The sequence below is a fragment of the Octopus bimaculoides genome, chromosome 15, assembly GCF_046866305.1.
Source record: "Octopus bimaculoides isolate indiv1 chromosome 15, ASM4686630v1, whole genome shotgun sequence".
Classification (NCBI taxonomy): domain Eukaryota; kingdom Metazoa; phylum Mollusca; class Cephalopoda; order Octopoda; family Octopodidae; genus Octopus; species Octopus bimaculoides.
The window spans coordinates 30097746-30119608 of record NC_142942.1 but is presented as its reverse complement, the minus strand read 5'-3'; the positions used below and the strand labels follow the sequence as shown (position 1 = coordinate 30119608).

The following is a 21863-nucleotide window of genomic DNA, read 5'->3' as shown; positions in this document are numbered from 1 at the left end:
ACATACATATACACACACGCACATATATGTATGTATATATGTATATATATATATATATATATATATATATATATATATATATATATATATATATATATATATATATATATATACATATGCCTACATACATACATACATGCATACATACATACATAAATTACCTGTACACACATTTACACTCACACACATGTATTCGCTTGTATGTCTATATATGTAGTATTAAATGATTGTGACCCTTAAAGTAAAATAGGGGAGTTAATTAAAGATTAAAAATTAAAATGGAGATAAGTAGGGTTGTTGGAGATTACCTACGGAGTTTTATGGATATATACTGTGTGATTATTTAGGTTGCATTTAGATTTGTGGTAAATTTGAAGGTATGAAAAAAGCGGTGGTTGCATGTACTTAGGGCCTCATTATATTTGTTTAGTAGCGTTGACGAGTTGTGTTTTAATATGTGGAATGCCTCTTTAAGGCTTTGGTATGGAAGCCCTGAATCTTTTATGGACCATGACAAAGTGTAGGGAGTATTTCTATTTTTGAGATAATGTATGTGACTGGCGTGTGTTGTGGACTTACTGTGTTTCTCGTATCTAAAGAATTGAGATGAGCTGTATACCGTTGTTTAAAATTTATGGTTGATCCTATGTATACAGCTGTAGAATTGTGTAATGTGTTGAGGTCGGTGCATTTATAAATTACATTAGATCTTCCACAATGGGGTTGTAGAGGGCAGATGGACTCAGGACGGCAGTTACAAGTGGGTGTATTTTAGGGATTATTTTTAAGAATGGAGGAAATAATACTGTTAGAGGAGACGTTAGAGATGGGGGTAGAAAGGTCTAAGTCATTGGTATTAATAATATTATTATTACAATTATTGTCATTATTGCTAGCGTTGTTGTTAATTATTCTATCTGTAAGGGCGGTGGAAGTTGTGGTAGTATTCTGGGTAGTATTAGTAGGATTGGGTTATGGCTGTGGTCTAACGTATGGGGTTCAATGCTGGAGCTGTGTACGTTAGGTGCTCGTGTATTTAGAATTGTTATAGTGTAAGTTTTGATAGTAGAGAGAAAGCTTTTGTTTGTTAGAGGCTGCTTTGACAGACTCGAAGTTGGGTGGTGTGGGGTGGAATAGGATAGCTTTAGAGTGGATCTATTAAAGATAGAGTAATATTGATGTTGACGGGGGAAGTTGGAGTCCAGTATATTAAAAAGGATTTAGCTAAGTTCTTAATATTTAGTGAGAAGTGGGGTGTATACCACAGAATAGACCACTTCTTTTTTTTGGTGGGTGGGGGGTATTAAGTAGTATTGCTATCTATATTTTTGGAAAATGGACGGGGTAGCATGGCTCGTTGTTGTTAGCCGTTTTTGCTGTTTTAGCTTTTGATCTAGTGTTATACGTGTGCGTATGGGATCTATTACTCTATCTTTAATAGATCTACGCTAAAGCTATCCTATTCCTCTTTCTAATCATACACATCTCTCCTCCCCCATCTATCCACAATACATTCTCAAATTTTCATTCACACCACAAAACCCTTTCGAACGAACAACACTGATTCTACGGCTCCATGCTTTGAAATGAAAAAACAAGAACTGCTATTGCAACTTACATACCATGTGCAGGAAATTTTTTTACCACTTCTATACACCATTTTCGTCGAATAATGGAACTGCAACTACAATATCTTTATATATTTAATTTCTACTTTCATTCTCTTATTTCCCTCTATATTCCCCATCTCCCCCTTTTCCATAATAATTTGAACTCAAATATTTTCTCACACCGTCTGTGATGAAGGGAAATCCATAATATCCCAGAAACAGCTGTGAGACTATTTCGTTATAAATGTCCTGAAAACTCCTCACAGCCTTGGCTATGTTATCTCATTCTGTCTAGAAGAGAAGATTACATCTTTATCAACATCATCTATTCCTTTGGAAGAAAACCATTTGTAATCTTCGAAACATATGTTGGAAATAAAAGAATTCATTTAACATATGCGTATTACTCCATTTATTAAATTTTTATATTTACTCAATTACCCAAAATAACAGGGAGTTTCTACCTCATAAACAGGAGTTACACCACAGTCATTTTGTGATCTTTGCTACCTTGGTATCTATTAACCAATTTATTTTGTCGGAGTTAATTATTAACTAAGAGAAAATAAATCGCCATCCGTTAGAGAAAAAAATTGTAGTTTAGAATCAGTAGTTCTTTGACTGCTATTTCTAAATTTTTCAGTATGTTGGTGAAGCAACTTATGCTGACCCCTGTATATTTATGATTATATATATATATATATATATATATATTCATTAGAAATGCAGAGACGCCTATAATAGGACATCTACTCGCTAGAAATAGCAGCAAAAATACTACATACCACAAAAGTTAGGGATAATTTCGAAAGGAAATGAAAAATAAAAACTTTTACCAATCTATATTCTGTACCATGGTACAGAATATAGATTGGTAAAAGTTTTTATTTTTCATTTCCTTTCGAAATTATCCCTAACTTTTGTGGTATGTTTGCTGCTATTTCTAGCGAGTAGATGTCCTATTATAGGCGTCTCTGCATTTCTAATGAATAATACATAGTCTATTGACTGTTTTTACTATCGCTAGGCCACTGGTGGTAAATAAAATTTCTAAAATTTTCTTTCCCACCCTATAATTTATTAATAATTATTAATAATAAATTATATATATATATATATATATATATATATATATATATATATATATATATATATATATATATATATATATATATATATATATATATATGCGGTCTGACTATTAAGAATGATCTCAAGAAAATTCAGCAAACATATATATATGTGCGTGTGTGTGTGTGTGTGTGTGTGTGTGCGTGCGTGCGTGCGTGCGTGCGTGCGTGCGTGTCCAAAATCACGCAATAGGAAGGAGTAAGAGAAAGAGTGGTCTAAGTGAAGGGAGAGGAGAAAAAATAGTAAGTCAGTGAAGGAGAAGTAGTGAGAGTAATAGCCATGATTGAGAGGGAATGAGAGAAAGGAAGTGGCAAAGAAAGCATCGTGTATCTACTATAATAATACTCTTGTGTTTTTCTCCGTTACAACATATGAATGAGAACGGAAGCGGCGATACATGAATAAGGAAGGAAGAGGTGATGGCAAACTTGATAGTAGGATGATGGAAATTCTACCGTGAAAAAAAGCAAACAACGTTTCAACTCTGTGAGTATATGTGTGTATTTGTAAAAGGGAGGTATGTGAATGTTTGTTTGTTTGTGTGTGTGTGTGTGTGTGTGTGTGTGAGTGTGTGTGTGTGTGTGTGCGTGTGTGTGCGTGTGTGTGCGTGCGTGTGTGTAATGGAAGTGGGATCGTGAACATTCAACACTGAAAAGAAAAATCAAACAGCGATTCAACTCTGTGTGAGTATATGTGTGTATGTGTGTGCGTGTACATGGGAAGTATGTGACTGTTTGTATGTGTGAACCAGCGTTCTTTCAGTAACAAACGATGATCGATGTCACATCTCAAAATACAACCACTAAATAACATTGACAAGTGTATTAGTTTGATTTACCATCCATAGTCTAATTTTTACCCACTGGTCTTTCAGTAACTATACATAAATTAACCAGCGTTCTTTCAGTAAGTAACGATGATCGATGACACATCTCAAAATACAACCACTAGATAACATTGAGTAGTGTATTATAATCACACATCTACACAAACGTATACGTATACAAACTCATTAGAGAAAATAATTATTGACTGGGTGTATCAAGAATATAAAGCGACTGCAGTTGAAAAGTACATTATAAATACACATTTAACAGTTCATTCATGTGCCTAATTCATTTATATTAAGAAATTTATGTAATAAATTTTGAATAGTGAGTTTTTACATCAACTATAAGTCATGAACGTCGCTTCGGAAAAGTTGGTATTAACTTGCCTGCTCCTGCATTTAGTCACGGCCAGCTTTATGTGGCATTAAGTCGTACAAAAAGGAAGGAAAGCTTAAAATTTTATTCAAGGGATGTTAGTTGCGGATAGATTCTTCGCAAAAAAAAAACTTAGTAATAAAAGAATTAAGCTAAAAACTTGGTTTTGTACCTTATTCATATATATAAAATACTATAATTAGCCGTCATTTTTGACGGCACGGAGTCAGCTAGTATTCAGATAATAACTGAAAGCGTTAAAAGAGAACACAAACGCTTATGCAGGCACTTATAAAATTTAACCGGAACCACAAAAAGCAAAACAACTGCGGGCTCGTCCGGGATTCGAACCCGGGACCTCTCGCACCCAAAGCGAGAATCATACCCCTATACCAACGAGCCACAAGTTGTAAAAAAGTACCTAAAATTAATCATCATACTCCGTATTGACAGGTAATCGTTGGATTATTTATTTTTTGTTATTTATATTTCATATACATTAAAATGATCCATAGAAAATATGGGCTTTTAGTGCGGGATTGAATATATCTTATTAAAAGAACTGATTCTAAGTATAAAAGTTTGTTAGAGATTTTTATTGCTCAACTGGAAGTGATGTTTATTTCGCTTTGTCAATTCATATATGATAGATTAACTCTCAAAATTTTTAACGGCGCAACATGTGACGGAAATTGCCGATATTTCTCAATCGGCAGATACCGTCAGGTGCTAAAGAACGAAAACATCCGTTTCGGCAAAATGGTTGCCACGCGGCTAGAAGTGAACATGACACGGTTGATGTCACGATGTGAAGAAAAGGTAGCTGAAAAGAAAATGAGAGATTGGCGACTGGAAAAAGTAAGCACTTATGGTAATTGAGATATGTATGTATGCATGTATGTATGTATGTATGTATGTATGTATGTATGTATGTATGTTTGTATGTATGCATGTATGTATGTGCGTGTGAATGTATGTATGTTTGTGTGTGTGTGTGTGTGTGTGTGTGTGTGTGTGTGTATGGTGGAAGTCAGCTCGTGACCGTGTAAGACCACTTCTTAAACTCATTGCACTCTAATAAACATCTCACGCTTGGTCCGCCAATCGTCGATGGTGTTTTATATGACACCCAAGGCCTGCAAGGGACCTACAAGTTAGCCTTCCGACTACAAATCAGCTTTACAGAAACAGCCAGACCATCGGATGTTGGGATCACTCAATACTGAGTGAGTCCACAGGCCAACTAACGCACTCTGCTGCTGATGCGCAAGATACCACACTTGTCGGCGGGTGCGCCTCTGTGACAATGCTTATGGCCTTTGGGAAGCATACACAACACTGGTCGCACGAAATAGAGCGAGTTCACATTCTCTCTATATATTTACATCTCCAAATCAGCGGATGCAATCCAGTCGTTTTCGAATTCTTTAACACCAGTGGCAATCATATTCCCCAACAATTCTCAATTTGATGATCTTCCCAGGTTTTAGTATCGATATTGATCTATTAAAGTGTGTTTAAGATTGTCTTTGAAACGCATATGTGGCTTGCACTAGGGACGTTTACATTAAGGGATGGGTAGAGAAAAGGTAGAGAAAAGGTATAGGTGGGGTGATACCGAAGTGAATAGTAGTTTTGGTAGTAAAATCTGAAGTGGAGGGAAGAATACAAGGATGTCAAATTACTATAAATAGACGTATGTGATAGGTTAGTGATAGATAGGAAGCAGAGAGCAAAGAATGTATGACACGCATGCATTCATATACATATATATATGTGCGAATATGTAAACATACATATACACACAGATACATACACACACATATACATACGCCTATACATACACATGCATATACATACATGCTTGCTCACGCGCATCCGTAAATATATTCATATACAAATATGCATGCGCATACTTGTATATATACATGCACACGCGCATACGTGCGCGCAGATGCACACGCATTTACAGTCACGCGCATGCGCGCATACAGATACTTACATATACATATATACACACATACACACTCATTCATATATGTTTGTACATATATATATATGTATATATATATATATATATATATATATAATCATAAATATATAGGGATTGACAGTAACCTGCTTTTCCAACATACTATATTTCTATATATATATATATATATATATATAGACGGTTTAGATATAGATTCAAGGTTGAATATGGTACTTATGCGTAGGCACCCAAATATCGTATCCCAAAATGATAGGTGATCAAAATCAAAAAATAAGCAACACGGATTTCAAAGGTGATTGCAGTACGCACGTTTCATGCTACTCCAATTTATTTAAGTAATGCGAGCATTACATTAAATGCAATATGAAGAGCAATCTTCAGCTGCATGAAAATGCAGAAAATTACTGTAGAAAAGACATTTTATAAATGTGGCAACATTTCAAATCCAAGTGGGAGAGAGAATACATAAAAATCCAAATGTGAGGAAGAATACATAAGTCCATCTTGACATAGCCGAGTCTATCAGGCTAATATATATACATATGCCTACATACATACATACATACATACATACATACATACATACATAAATTACCTGTACACACATTTACACTCACACATGTATTCGCTTGTATGTCTATATTTGTAGTATTAAATGATTGTGACCCTTAAAGTAAAATAGGGGAGTTAATTAAAGATTAAAAATTAAAATGGAGATAAGTAGGGTTGTTGGAGATTACCTACGGGGTTTTATGGATATATGCTGTGTGATTATTTAGGTTGCATTTAGATTTGTGGTAAATTTGAAGGTATGAAAAAAGCGGTGGTTGCGTGTACTTAGGGCCTCATTATATTTGTTTAGTAGCGTTGACGAGTTGTGTTCTAATATGTGGAATGCCTCTTTAAGGCTTTGGTATGGAAGCCCTGAATCTATTATGGACCATGACAAAGTGTAGGGAGTATTTCTATTTTTGAGATAATGTATGTGACTGGCGAGTGTTGTGGACTTACTGTGTTTCTCGTATCTAAAGAATTGAGATGAGCCGTATACCGTTGTTTAAAATTTATGGTTGATCCTATATATACAGCTGTAGAATTGTGTAATGTGTTGAGGTCGGTGCATTTATAAATTACATTAGATCTTCCACAATGGGGTTGTAGAGGGCAGATGGACTCAGGACGGCAGTTACAAGTGGGTGTATTTTAGGGATTATTTTTAAGAATGGAGGAAATAATACTGTTAGAGGAGAGGTTAGAGATGGGGGTAGAAAGGTCTAAGTCATTAGTATTATTAATATTATTATTACTATTATTGTCATTATTGCTAGCGTTGTTGTTAATTATTCTATCTGTAAGGGCGGTGGAAGTTGTGGTAGTATTCTGGGTAGTATTAGTAGGATTGGGTTATGGCTGTGGTCTAACGTATGGGGTTCAATGCTGGAGCTGTGTACGTTAGGTGCTCGTGTATTTAGAATTGTTATAGTGTAAGTTTTGATAGTAGAGAGAAAGCTTTTGTTTGTTAGAGGCTGGTTTGACAGACTCGAAGTTGGGTGGGGTGGGGTGGAATAGGATAGCTTTAGAGTGGATCTATTAAAGATAGAGTAATATTGATGTTGACGGGGGAAGTTGGAGTCCAGTATATTAAAAAGGATTTAGCTAAGTTCTTAATATTTAGTGAGAAGTGGGGTGTATACCACAGAATAGAGCATACACCACTTTTTTTGGTGGGTGGGGGGTATTAAGTAGTAGTGCTATCTATATTTTTGGAAAATGGACGGGGTAGCATGGCTCGTTGTTGTTAGCCGTTTTTGCTGTTTTAGCTTTTGATCTAGTGTTATACGTGTGCGTGTGGGGTCTATTACTCTATCTTTAATAGATCTACGCTAAAGCTATCCTATTCCTCTTTCTAATCATACACATCTCTCCTCCCCCATCTATCCACAATACATTCTCAAATTTTCATTCACACCACAAAACCCTTTCGAACGAGCAACACTGATTCTACGGCTCCATGCTTTGAAATGAAAAAACAAGAACTGCTATTGCAACTTACATACCATGTGCAGGAAACTTTTTTTTACCACTTATATACACCATTTTCGTCGAATAATGGAACTGCAACTACAATATCTTTATATATTTAATTTCTACTTTCATTCTCTTATTTCCCTCTATATTCCCTATCTCCCCCATTTCCATAATAATTCGAACTCAAATATTTTCTCACACCGTCTGTGATGAAGGGAAATCCATAATATCCCAGAAACAGCTGTGAGACTATTTCGTTATAAATGTCCTGAAAACTCCTCACAGCCTTGGCTATGTTATCTCATTCTGTCTAGAAGAGAAGATTACATCTTTATCAACATCATCTATTCCTTTGGAAGTAACCATTTGTAATCTTCGAAACATATGTTGGAAATAAAAGAATTCATTTAACATATGCGTATTACTCCATTTATTAAATTTTTATATTTACTCAATTACCCAAAATAACAGAGAGTTTCTACCTCATAAACAGGAGTTACACAACAGTCATTTTGTGATCTTTGCTACCTTGGTATCTATTAACCAATTTATTTTGTCGGAGTTAATTATTAACTAAGAGAAAAAATTGTAGTTTAGAATGAATAGTTCTTTGACTGCTATTTCTAAATTTTTCAGAATGTTGGTGAAGCAACTTATGCTGACCCCTGTATATTTATGATTATATATATATATATATATATATATATATATATATATATATATATATATATATATATATATCTGCGGTCTGACTATTAAGAATGTTCTCAAGTAAATTCAGCAAACATATATATGTGTGTGTGTGTGTGTGTGTGTGTGTGTGTGTGTGTGTGTGTGTTTGCGTGCGTATGTGTGTGTGTGTCCGTCCAAAATCACGCAATAGGAAGCAGTAAGAGAAAGAGTGGTATAAGTGAAGGGAGAGGAGAGAAAATAGTAAGTCAGTGAAGGAGAAGTAGTGAGAGTAATAGCCATGATTGAGAGGGAATGAGAGAAAGTAATAGCAATGAGAGAAAGGAAGTGGCAAAGAGAGCATCGTGTATCTACTATAATAATACTCGTGTGTTTTTCTCCGTTACAACATATGAATGAGAACGGAAGCGGCGATAGATGAATAAAGAAGGAAGAGGTGATGGCAAACTTGATAGTAGGATGATGGAAATTCTACCGTGAAAAAAAGCAAACAACGTTTCAACTCTGTGAGTATATGTGTGTATATGTAAAAGGGAGGTATGTGAATGTTTGTTGTGTGTGTGTGTGTGTGTGTGTGTGTGTGTGTGTGTGTGTGTGTGTGTGTGTGTGTGTGTATGTGTGTGTGCGTGTGTGTGCGTGTGTGTGCGTGCGTGTGTGTAATGGAAGTGGGATGGTGAACATTCAACACTGAAAAGAAAAATCAAACAGCGATTCAACTCTGTGTGAGTATATGTGTGTGTGTGTGTGCGTGTACATGGGAAGTATGTGACTGTTTGTATGTGTGAACCAGCGTTCTTTCAGTAACAAACGATGATCGATGTCACATTTCAAAATACAACCACTAAATAACATTGAGAAGTGTATTAGTTTGATTTACCATCCATAGTCTAATTTTTACCCACTGGTCTTTCAGTAACTATACATAAACTAACCAGCGTTCTTTCAGTAAGTAACGATGATCGATGACACATCTCAAAATACAACCACTAGATAACATTGAGTAGTGTATTATAATCACACATCTACACAAACGTATACGTATACAAACTCATTAGAGAAAATAATTATTGACTGGGTGTATCAAGAATATAAAGCGACTGCAGTTGAAAAGTACATTATAAATACACATTTAACAGTTCATTCATGTGCCTAATTCATTTATATTAAGAAATTTATGTAATAAATTTTGAATAGTGAGTTTTTACATCAACTATAAGTCATGAACGTCGCTTCGGAAAAGTTGGTATTAACTTGCCTGCTCCTGCATTTAGTCACGGCCAGCTTTATGTGGCATTAAGTCGTACAAAAAGGAAGGAAAGCTTAACATTTTATTCAAGGGATGTTAGTTGCGGATAGATTCTTCGCAAAAAAAAAACTTAGTAATAAAAGAATTAAGCTAAAAACTTGGTTTCGTACCTTATTCATATATATAAAATACTATAATTAGCCGTCATTTTTGACGGCACGGAGTCAGCTAGTATTCAGATAATAACTGAAAGCGTTAAAAGAGAACACAAACGCTTATGCAGGCACTTATAAAATTTAACCGGAACCACAAAAAGCAAAACAACTGTGGGCTCGTCCGGGATTCGAACCCGGGACCTCTCGCACCCAAAGCGAAAATCATACCCCTAGACCAACGAGCCACAAGTTGAAAAAGTACCTAAAATTAATCATCATACTCCGTATTGACAGGTAATCGTTTCTATTATTTATTTTTTGTTATTTATATTTCATATACATTAAAATGATCCATAGAAAATATGGGCTTTTAGTGCGGGATTGAATATATCTTATTAAAAGAACTGATTCTAAGTATAAAAGTTTGTTAGAGATTTTTATTGCTCAACTGGAAGTGATGTTTATTTCGCTTTGTCAATTCATATATGATAGATTAACACTCAAAATTTTTAACGGCGCAACATGTGACGGAAATTGCCGATATTTCTCAATCGGCAGATTCCGTCAGGTGCTAAAGAACGAAAACATCCGTTTCGGCAAAATGGTTGCCACGCGGCTAGAAGTGAACATGACACGGTTGATGTCACGATGTGAGGAAAAGGTAGCTGAAAAGAAAATGAGAGATTGGCGACTGGAAAAAGTAAGCACTTATGGTAATTGAGATATGTATGTATGTATGTATGTATGTATGTATGTATGTATGTATGTATGTATGCATGTATGTATGTGCGTGTGAATGTATGTATGTTTGTGTGTGTGTGTGTGTGTGTGTGTGTGTGTGTGTGAGTGTGTGTGTGTGTGTGTGTGTGTGTGGTGGAAGTCAGCTCGTGACCGTGTAAGACCACTTCATAAACTCATTGCACTCTAATAAACATCTCACGCTTGGTCCGCCAATCGTCGATGGTGTTTTATATGACACCCAAGGCCTGCAAGGGACCTACAAGTTAGCCTTCCGACTACAAATCAGCTTTACAGGAACAGCCAGACCATCGGATGTTGGGATCACTCAATACTGAGTGAGTCCACAGGCCAATTAGCGCACTCTGCTGCTGATGCGCAAGATACCACACTTGTCGGCGGGTGCGCCTCTGTGACAATGCTGATGGCCTTTGGGAAGCATACACAACACTGGTCGCACGAAATAGAGCGAGTTCACATTCTCTCTATATATTTACATCTCCAAATCAGCGGATGCAATCCAGTCGTTTTCGAATTCTTTAACACCAGTGGCAATCATATTCCCCAACAATTCTCAATTTGATGATCTTCCCAGGTTTTAGTATCGATATTGATCTATTAAAGTGTGTTTAAGATTGTCTTTGAAACGCATATGTGGCTTGCACTGGGGACGTTTACATTAAGGGATGGGTAGAGAAAAGGTAGAGAAAAGGTATAGGTGGGGTGATACCGAAGTGAATAGTAGTTTTGGTAGTAAAATCTGAAGTGGAGGGAAGAATACAAGGATGTCAAATTACTATAAATAGACGTATGTGATAGGTTAGTGATAGATAGGAAGCAGAGAGCAAAGAATGTATGACATACGCATGCATTCATATACATATATATATGTGCGAATATGTAAACATACATATACACACAGATACATACACACACATATACATACGCCTATACATACACATGCATATACACACATGCATGCTCACGCGCATCCGTAAATATATTCATATACAAATATGCATGCGCATACTTGTATATATACATGCACACGCGCATACGTGCGCGCAGATGCACACGCATTTACAGTCACGCGCATGCGCGCATACAGATACTTACATATACATATATACACATATACACACTCATTCATATATGTTTGTACATATATATATATATATATATGCACGTACACATACATACATATACACACACGCACATATATGTATGTATATATGTATATATATATATATATATATATATATATATATATATATATATATATATATATATATATATATATATATATAATCATAAATATATAGGGATTGACAGTAACCTGCTTCTCCAACATACTATAATTCTATATATATATATATATATATATATATAGACGGTTTAGATATAGATTCAAGGTTGAATATGGTACTTATGCGTAGGCACCCAAATATCGTATCCCAAAAGGATAGGTGATCAAAATCAAAAAATAAGCAACACGGATTTCAAAGGTGATTGCAGTACGCACGTTTCATGCTACTCCAATTTATTTAAGTAATGCGAGCATTACATTAAATGCAATATGAAGTGCAATCTTCAGCTGCATGAAAATGCAGAAAATTACTGTAGAGAAGACATATTATAAATGTGGCAACATTTCAAATCCAAGTGGGAGAGAGAATACATAAAAATCCAAATGTGAGGAAGAATACATAAGTCCATCTTGACATAGCCGAGTCTATCAGGCTAATATATATACATATGCCTACATACATACATACATACATACATACATAAATTACCTGTACACACATTTACACTCACACACATGTATTCGCTTGTATGTCTATATTTGTAGTATTAAATGATTGTGACCCTTAAAGTAAAATAGGGGAGTTAATTAAAGATTAAAAATTAAAATGGAGATAAGTAGGGTTGTTGGAGATTACCTACGAGGTTTTGTGGATATATGCTGTGTGATTATTTAGGTTGCATTTAGATTTGTGGTAAATTTGAAGGTATGAAAAAAGCGGTGGTTGCATGTACTTAGGGCCTCATTATATTTGTTTAGTAGCGTTGACGACTTGTGTTTTAATATGTGGAATGCCTCTTTAAGGCTTTGGTATGGAAGCCCTGAATCTATTATGGACCATGACAAAGTGTAGGGAGTATTTCTATTTTTGAGATAATGTATGTGACTGGCGAGTGTTGTGGACTTACTGTGTTTCTCGTATCTAAAGAATTGAGATGAGCCGTATACCGTTGTTTAAAATTTATGGTTGATCCTATATATACAGCTGTAGAATTGTGTAATGTGTTGAGGTCGGTGTATTTATAAATTACATTAGATCTTCCACAATGGGGTTGTAGAGGGCAGATGGACACAGGACGGCAGTTACAAGTGGGTGTATTTTAGGGATTATTTTTAAGAATGGAGGAAGTAATACTGTTAGAGGAGAGGTTAGAGATGGGGGTAGAAAGGTCTAAGTCATTAGTATTATTAATATTATTATTACTATTATTGTCATTATTGCTATCGTTGTTGTTAATTATTCTATCTGTAAGGGCGGTGGAAGTTGTGGTAGTATTCTGGGTAGTATTAGTAGGATTGGGTTATGGCTGTGGTCTAACGTATGGGGTTCAATGCTGGAGCTGTGTGCGTTAGATGCTCGTGTATTTAGAGTTGTTATAGTGTGAGTTTTGATAGTAGAGAGAAAGCTTTTGTTTGTTAGAGGCTGGTTTGACAGACTCGAAGTTGAGTGGGGTGGGGTGGAATAGGATAGCTTTAGAGTGGATCTATTAAAGATAGAGTAATATTGATGTTGACGGGGGAAGTTGGAGTCCAGTATATTAAAAAGGATTTAGCTAAGTTCTTAATATTTAGTGAGAAGTGGGGTGTATACCACAGAATAGACCACTTCTTTTTTTTTTGGTGGGGGGGGGGGTATTAAGTAGTAGTGCTATCTATATTTTGGAAAATGGACGGGGTAGAATGGCTCGTTTGTGTTAGCCGTTTTTGTTGTTTTAGCTTTTGATCTAGTGTTATACGTGTGCGTGTGGGGTCTATTACTCTATCTTTAATAGATCTACGCTAAAGCTATCCTATTCCTCTTTCTAATCATACACATCTCTCCTCCCCCATCTATCCACAATACATTCTCAAATTTTCATTCACACCACAAAACCCTTTCGAACGAGCAACACTGCTTCTACGGCTCCATGCTTTGAAATGAATAAACAAGAACTGCTATTGCAACTTACATACCATATGCAGGAAACTTTTTTACCACTTCTATACACCATTTTCGTCGAATAATGGAACTGCAACTACAATATCTTTATATATTTAATTTCTACTTTCATTCTCTTATTTCCCTCTATATTCCATATCTCCCCCATTTCCATAATAATTCGAACTCAAATATTTTCTCACACCGTCTGTGATGAAGGGAAATCCATAATATCACAGAAACAGCTGTGAGACTATTTCGTTATAAATGTCCTGAAAACTCCTCACAGCCTTGGCTATGTTATCTCATTCTGTCTAGAAGAGAAGATTACATCTTTATCAACATCATCTATTCCTTTGGAAGAAAACCATTTGTAATCTTCGAAACATATGTTGGAAATAAAAGAATTCATTTAACATATGCGTATTACTCCATTTATTAAATTTTTATATTTACTCAATTACCCAAAATAACAGAGAGTTTCTTCCTCATAAACAGGAGTTACACAACAGTCATTTTGTGATCTTTGGTACCTTGGTATCTATTAACCAATTTATTTTGTCGGAGTTAATTATTAACTAAGAGAAAAAATTGTAGTTTAGAATGAGTAGTTCTTTGACTGCTATTTCTAAATTTTTCAGAATGTTGGTGAAGCAACTTATGCTGACCCCTGTATATTTATGATTATATATATATATATATATATATATATGTATATATATATATATATATATATATATATATATATATATATATATATATATATATATATATATATATATATATATATATGCGGTCTGACTATTAAGAATGTTCTCAAGATAATTCAGCAAACATATATGTGTGTGTGTGTGTGTGTGTGTGTGTGTGTGTGTGTGTGTGTGCGCGTGCGTGCGTGTGTGTGTGTCCGTCCAAAATCACGCAATAGGAAGGAGTAAGAGAAAGAGTGGTATAAGTGAAGGGAGAGGAGAGAAAATAGAAAGTCAGTGAAGGAGAAGTAGTGAGAGTAATAGCCATGATTGAGAGGGAATGAGAGAAAGTAATAGAAATGAGAGAAAGGAAGTGGCAAAGAGAGCATCGTGTATCTACTATAATAATACTCTTGTGTTTTTCTCCGTTACAACATATGAATGAGAACGGAAGCGGCGATAGATGAATAAGGAAGGAAGAGGTGATGGCAAACTTGATAGTAGGATGATGGAAATTCTACCGTGAAAAAAAGCAAACAACGTTTCAACTCTGTGAGTATATGTGTGTATATGTAAAAGGGAGGTATGTGAATGTTTGTTTGTGTGTGTGTGTGTATGTGTGTGTGTGTGTATGTGTGCGTGCGTGTGTGTGCGTGTGTGTGCGTGCGTGTGTGTAATGGAAGTGGGATGGTGAACATTCAACACTGAAAAGAAAAATCAAACAGCGATTCAACTCTGTGTGAGTATATGTGTGTATGTGTGTGCGTGTACATGGGAAGTATGTGACTGTTTGTATGTGTGAACCAGCGTTCTTTCAGTAACAAACGATGATCGATGTCACATTTCAAAATACAACCACTAAATAACATTGAGAAGTGTATTAGTTTGATTTACCATCCATAGTCTAATTTTTACCCACTGGTCTTTCAGTAACTATACCTAAACTAACCAGCGTTCTTTCAGTAAGTAACGATGATCGATGACACATCTCAAAATACAACCACTAGATAACATTGAGTAGTGTATTATAATCACACATCTACACAAACGTATACGTATACAAACTCATTAGAGAAAATAATTATTGACTGGGTGTATCAAGAATATAAAGCGACTGCAGTTGAAAAGTACATTATAAATACACATTTAACAGTTCATTCATGTGCCTAATTCATTTATATTAAGAAATTTATGTAATAAATTTTGAATAGTGAGTTTTTACATCAACTATAAGTCATGAACGTCGCTTCGGAAAAGTTGGTATTAACTTGCCTGCTCCTGCATTTAGTCACGGCCAGCTTTATGTGGCATTAAGTCGTACAAAAAGGAAGGAAAGCTTAACATTTTATTCAAGGGATGTTAGTTGCGGATAGATTCTTCGCAAAAAAAAAACTTAGTAATAAAAGAATTAAGCTAAAAACTTGGTTTCGTACCTTATTCATATATATAAAATACTATAATTAGCCGTCATTTTTGACGGCACGGAGTCAGCTAGTATTCAGATAATAACTGAAGCGTTAAAAGAGAACACAAACGCTTATGCAGGCACTTATAAAATTTAACCGGAACCACAAAAAGCAAAACAACTGTGGGCTCGTCCGGGATTCGAACCCGGGACCTCTCGCACCCAAAGCGAGAATCATACCCCTAGACCAACGAGCCACAAGTTGAAAAAAGTACCTAAAATTAATCATCATATTCCGTATTGACAGGTAATTGCTGGATTATTTATCTTTTGTTATTTATATTTCATATACTTTAAAATGTTCCATAGAAAATATGGTCTTTTAGTGCGGGATTGAATATATCTTATTAAAAGAACTGATTCTAAGTATAAAAGTTTGTTAGAGATTTTTATTGCTCAACTGGAAGTGATGTTTATTTCGCTTTGTCAATTCATATATGATAGATTAACTCTCAAAATTTTTAACGGCGCAACATGTGACGGAAATTGCCGATATTTCTCAATCGGCAGATTCCGTCAGGTGCTAAAGAACGAAAACATCCGTTTCGGCAAAATGGTTGCCACGCGGCTAGAAGTGAACATGACACGGTTGATGTCACGATGTGAGGAAAAGGTAGCTGAAAAGAAAATGAGAGATTGGCGACTGGAAAAAGTATGTGTGTGGAATGCCTCTTTAAGGCTTTGGTATGGAAGCCCTGAATCTATTATGGACCATGACAAAGTGTAGGGAGTATTTCTATTTTTGAGATAATGTATGTGACTGGCGAGTGTTGTGAACTTACTGTGTTTCTCGTATCTAAAGAATTGAGATGAGCCGTATACCGTTGTTTAAAATTTATGGTTGATCCTATATATACAGCTGTAGAATTGTGTAATGTGTTGAGGTCGGTGCATTTATAAATTACATTAGATCTTCCACAATGGGGTTGTAGAGGGCAGATGGACTCAGGACGGCAGTTACAAGTGGGTGTATTTTAGGGATTATTTTTAAGAATGGAGGAAGTAATACTGTTAGAGTGTAAGTTTTGATAGTAGAGAGTTTCTACCTCATAAACAGGAGTTACACAACAGTCATTTTGTGATCTTTGCTACCTTGGTATCTATTAACTAATTTATTTTGTCGGAGTTAACTAAGAGAAAAAATTGTAGTTTAGAATGAACAGTTCTTTGACTGCTATTTCTAAATTTTTCAGAATGTTGGTGAAGCAACTTATGCTGACCCCTGTATATTTATGATTATATATATATATATATATATATATATATATATATATATATATATATATCTGCGGTCTGACTATTAAGAATGTTCTCAAGAAAATTCAGCAAACATATATATGTGTGTGTGTGTGTGTGTGTGTGTCTGTGTGTGTGTGTGTGTGTGTGTGTGTGTGTGTGTTGCGTGCGTATGTGTGTGTGTGTCCGTCCAAAATCACGCAATAGGAAGCAGTAAGAGAAAGAGTGGTATAAGTGAAGGGAGAGGAGAGAAAATAGTAAGTCAGTGAAGGAGAAGTAGTGAGAGTAATAGCCATGATTGAGAGGGAATGAGAGAAAGTAATAGCAATGAGAGAAAGGAAGTGGCAAAGAGAGCATCGTGTATCTACTATAATAATACTCGTGTGTTTTTCTCCGTTACAACATATGAATGAGAACGGAAGCGGCGATAGATGAATAAAGAAGGAAGAGGTGATGGCAAACTTGATAGTAGGATGATGGAAATTCTACCGTGAAAAAAAGCAAACAACGTTTCAACTCTGTGAGTATATGTGTGTATATGTAAAAGGGAGGTATGTGAATGTTTGTTTGTGTGTGTGTGTGTGTGTGTGTGTGTGTGTGTGTGTGTGTGTGTGTGTGTGTGTGTATGTGTGTGTGCGTGTGTGTGCGTGTGTGTGCGTGCGTGTGTGTAATGGAAGTGGGATGGTGAACATTCAACACTGAAAAGAAAAATCAAACAGCGATTCAACTCTGTGTGAGTATATGTGTGTATGTGTGTGCGTGTACATGGGAAGTATGTGACTGTTTGTATGTGTGAACCAGCGTTCTTTCAGTAACAAACGATGATCGATGTCACATTTCAAAATACAACCACTAAATAACATTGAGAAGTGTATTAGTTTGATTTACCATCCATAGTCTAATTTTTACCCACTGGTCTTTCAGTAACTATACATAAACTAACCAGCGTTCTTTCAGTAAGTAACGATGATCGATGACACATCTCAAAATACAACCACTAGATAACATTGAGTAGTGTATTATAATCACACATCTACACAAACGTATACGTATACAAACTCATTAGAGAAAATAATTATTGACTGGGTGTATCAAGAATATAAAGCGACTGCAGTTGAAAAGTACATTATAAATACACATTTAACAGTTCATTCATGTGCCTAATTCATTTATATTAAGAAATTTATGTAATAAATTTTGAATAGTGAGTTTTTACATCAACTATAAGTCATGAACGTCGCTTCGGAAAAGTTGGTATTAACTTGCCTGCTCCTGCATTTAGTCACGGCCAGCTTTATGTGGCATTAAGTCGTAGAAAAAGGAAGGAAAGCTTAACATTTTATTCAAGGGATGTTAGTTGCGGATAGATTCTTCGCAAAAAAAAAACTTAGTAATAAAAGAATTAAGCTAAAAACTTGGTTTTGTACCTTATTCATATATATAAAATACTATAATTAGCCGTCATTTTTGACGGCACGGAGTCAGCTAGTATTCAGATAATAACTGAAGCGTTAAAAGAGAACACAAACGCTTATGCAGGCACTTATAAAATTTAACCGGAACCACAAAAAGCAAAACAACTGTGGGCTCGTCCGGGATTCGAACCCGGGACCTCTCGCACCCAAAGCGAGAATCATACCCCTAGACCAACGAGCCACAAGTTGGAAAAGTACCTAAAATTAATCATCATACTTCGTATTGACAGGTAATCGTTGGATTATTTATTTTTTGTTATTTATATTTCATATACATTAAAATGATCCATAGAAAATATGGGCTTTTAGTGCGGGATTGAATATATCTTATTAAAAGAACTGATTCTAAGTATAAAAGTTTGTTAGAGATTTTTATTGCTCAACTGGAAGTGATGTTTATTTCGCTTTGTCAATTCATATATGATAGATTAACTCTCAAAATTTTTAACGGCGCAACATGTGACGGAAATTGCCGATATTTCTCAATCGGCAGATTCCGTCAGGTGCTAAAGAACGAAAACATCCGTTTCGGCAAAATGGTTGCCACGCGGCTAGAAGTGAACATGACACGGTTGATGTCACGATGTGAGGAAAAGGTAGCTGAAAAGAAAATGAGAGATTGGCGACTGGAAAAAGTAAGCACTTATGGTAATTGAGATATGTATGTATGTATGTATGTATGTATGTATGTATGTATGTATGTATGTATGTATGCATGTATGTATGTGCGTGTGAATGTATGTATGTTTGTGTGTGTGTGTGTGTGTGTTTGTGTGTTTGGTGGAAGTCAGCTCGTGACCGTGTAAGACCACTTCTTAAACTCATTGCACTCTAATAAACATCTCACGCTTGGTCCGCCAATCGTCGATGGTGTTTTATATGACACCCAAGGCCTGCAAGGGACCTACAAGTTAGCCTTCCGACTACAAATCAGCTTTACAGGAACAGCCAGACCATCGGATGTTGGGATCATTCAATACTGAGTGAGTCCACAGGCCAACTAACGCACTCTGCTGCTGATGCGCAAGATACCACACTTGTCGGCGGGGGCGCCTCTGTGACAATGCTTATGGCCTTTGGGAAGCATACACAACACAGGTCGCACGAAATAGAGCGAGTTCACATTCTCTCTATATATTTACATTTCCAAATCAGCGGATGCAATCCAGTCGTTTTCGAATTCTTTAACACCAGTGGCAATCATATTCCCCAACAATTCTCAATTTGATGATCTTCCCAGGTTTAAGTATCGATATTGATCTATTAAAGTGTGTTTAAGATTGTCTTTGAAACGCATATGTGGCTTGCACTGGGGACGTTTACATTAAGGGATGGGTAGAGAAAAGGTAGAGAAAAGGTATAGGTGGGGTGATACCGAAGTGAATAGTAGTTTTGGTAGTAAAATCTGAAGTGGAGGGAAGACTACAAGGATGTCAAATTACTATAAATAGACGTATGTGATAGGTTAGTGATAGATAGGAAGCAGAGAGCAAAGAATGTATGACATACGCATGCATTCATATACATATATATGTGCGAATATGTAAACATACATGTACACACAAAAATACATACACACACATATACATACGCCTATACATACACATGCATATACACACATGCATGCTCACGCGCATCCGTGAATGTATGCATATACAAATATGCATGCGCATACGTGTATATATACATGCACACGCGCATACGTGCGCGCAGATGCACACGCATTTTCAGTCACGCGCATGCGCGCATACAGATACTTACATATACATATATACACATATACACACTCATTCATATATGTTTGTACATATATATATATATATATATATATATATATATGCACGTACACATACATACATATACACACACGCACATATATGTATGTATATATGTATATATATATATATATATATATATATATATATATATATATATATACATATGCCTACATACATACATACATACATACATACATAAATTACCTGTACACACATTTACACTCACACACATGTATTCGCTTGTATGTCTATATATGTAGTATTAAATGATTGTGACCCTTAAAGTAAAATAGGGGAGTTAATTAAAGATTAAAAATTAAAATGGAGATAAGTAGGGTTGTTGGAGATTACCTACGGAGTTTTATGGATACATACTGTGTGATTATTTAGGTTGCATTTAGATTTGTGGTAAATTTGAAGGTATGAAAAAAGCGGTGGTTGCATGTACTTAGGGCCTCATTATATTTGTTTAGTAGCGTTGACGAGTTGTGTTTTAATATGTGGAATGCCTCTTTAAGGCTTTGGTATGGAAGCCCTGAATCTTTTATGGACCATGACAAAGTGTAGGGAGTATTTCTATTTTTGAGATAATGTATGTGACTGGCGTGTGTTGTGGACTTACTGTGTTTCTCGTATCTAAAGAATTGAGATGAGCTGTATACCGTTGTTTAAAATTTATGGTTGATCCTATGTATACAGCTGTAGAATTGTGTAATGTGTTGAGGTCGGTGCATTTATAAATTACATTAGATCTTCCACAATGGGGTTGTAGAGGGCAGATGGACTCAGGACGGCAGTTACAAGTGGGTGTATTTTAGGGATTATTTTTAAGAATGGAGGAAATAATACTGTTAGAGGAGAGGTTAGAGATGGGGGTAGAAAGGTCTAAGTCATTGGTATTAATAATATTATTATTACTATTATTGTCATTATTGCTAGCGTTGTTGTTAATTATTCTATCTGTAAGGGCGGTGGAAGTTGTGGTAGTATTCTGGGTAGTATTAGTAGGATTGGGTTATGGCTGTGGTCTAACGTATGGGGTTCAATGCTGGAGCTGTGTACGTTAGGTGCTCGTGTATTTAGAGTTGTTATAGTGTGAGTTTTGATAGTAGAGAGAAAGCTTTTGTTTGTTAGAGGCTGCTTTGACAGACTCGAAGTTGGGTGGGGTGGGGTGGAATAGGATAGCTTTAGAGTGGATCT

General features: G+C 35.7%; 4 non-coding genes across 4 annotated transcripts; all 4 read right to left on the bottom strand.

Annotated features, from left to right (window-relative positions):
* Positions 1 to 4276: 4276 nt before the first annotated feature.
* Positions 4277 to 4348, bottom strand: Trnap-ugg (transfer RNA proline (anticodon UGG)). The gene has a single exon. It is a non-coding gene; the product is annotated as a tRNA-Pro (tRNA).
* Positions 4349 to 10231: 5883 nt separating this feature from the next.
* On the bottom strand, positions 10232 to 10303 carry Trnap-ugg (transfer RNA proline (anticodon UGG)). Its single transcript has one exon. It is a non-coding gene; the product is annotated as a tRNA-Pro (tRNA).
* Positions 10304 to 16299: 5996 nt separating this feature from the next.
* Trnap-ugg (transfer RNA proline (anticodon UGG)) lies at positions 16300 to 16371 on the bottom strand. The gene has a single exon. It is a non-coding gene; the product is annotated as a tRNA-Pro (tRNA).
* Positions 16372 to 18994: 2623 nt separating this feature from the next.
* Positions 18995 to 19066, bottom strand: Trnap-ugg (transfer RNA proline (anticodon UGG)). The gene has a single exon. It is a non-coding gene; the product is annotated as a tRNA-Pro (tRNA).
* Positions 19067 to 21863: the final 2797 nt, after the last annotated feature.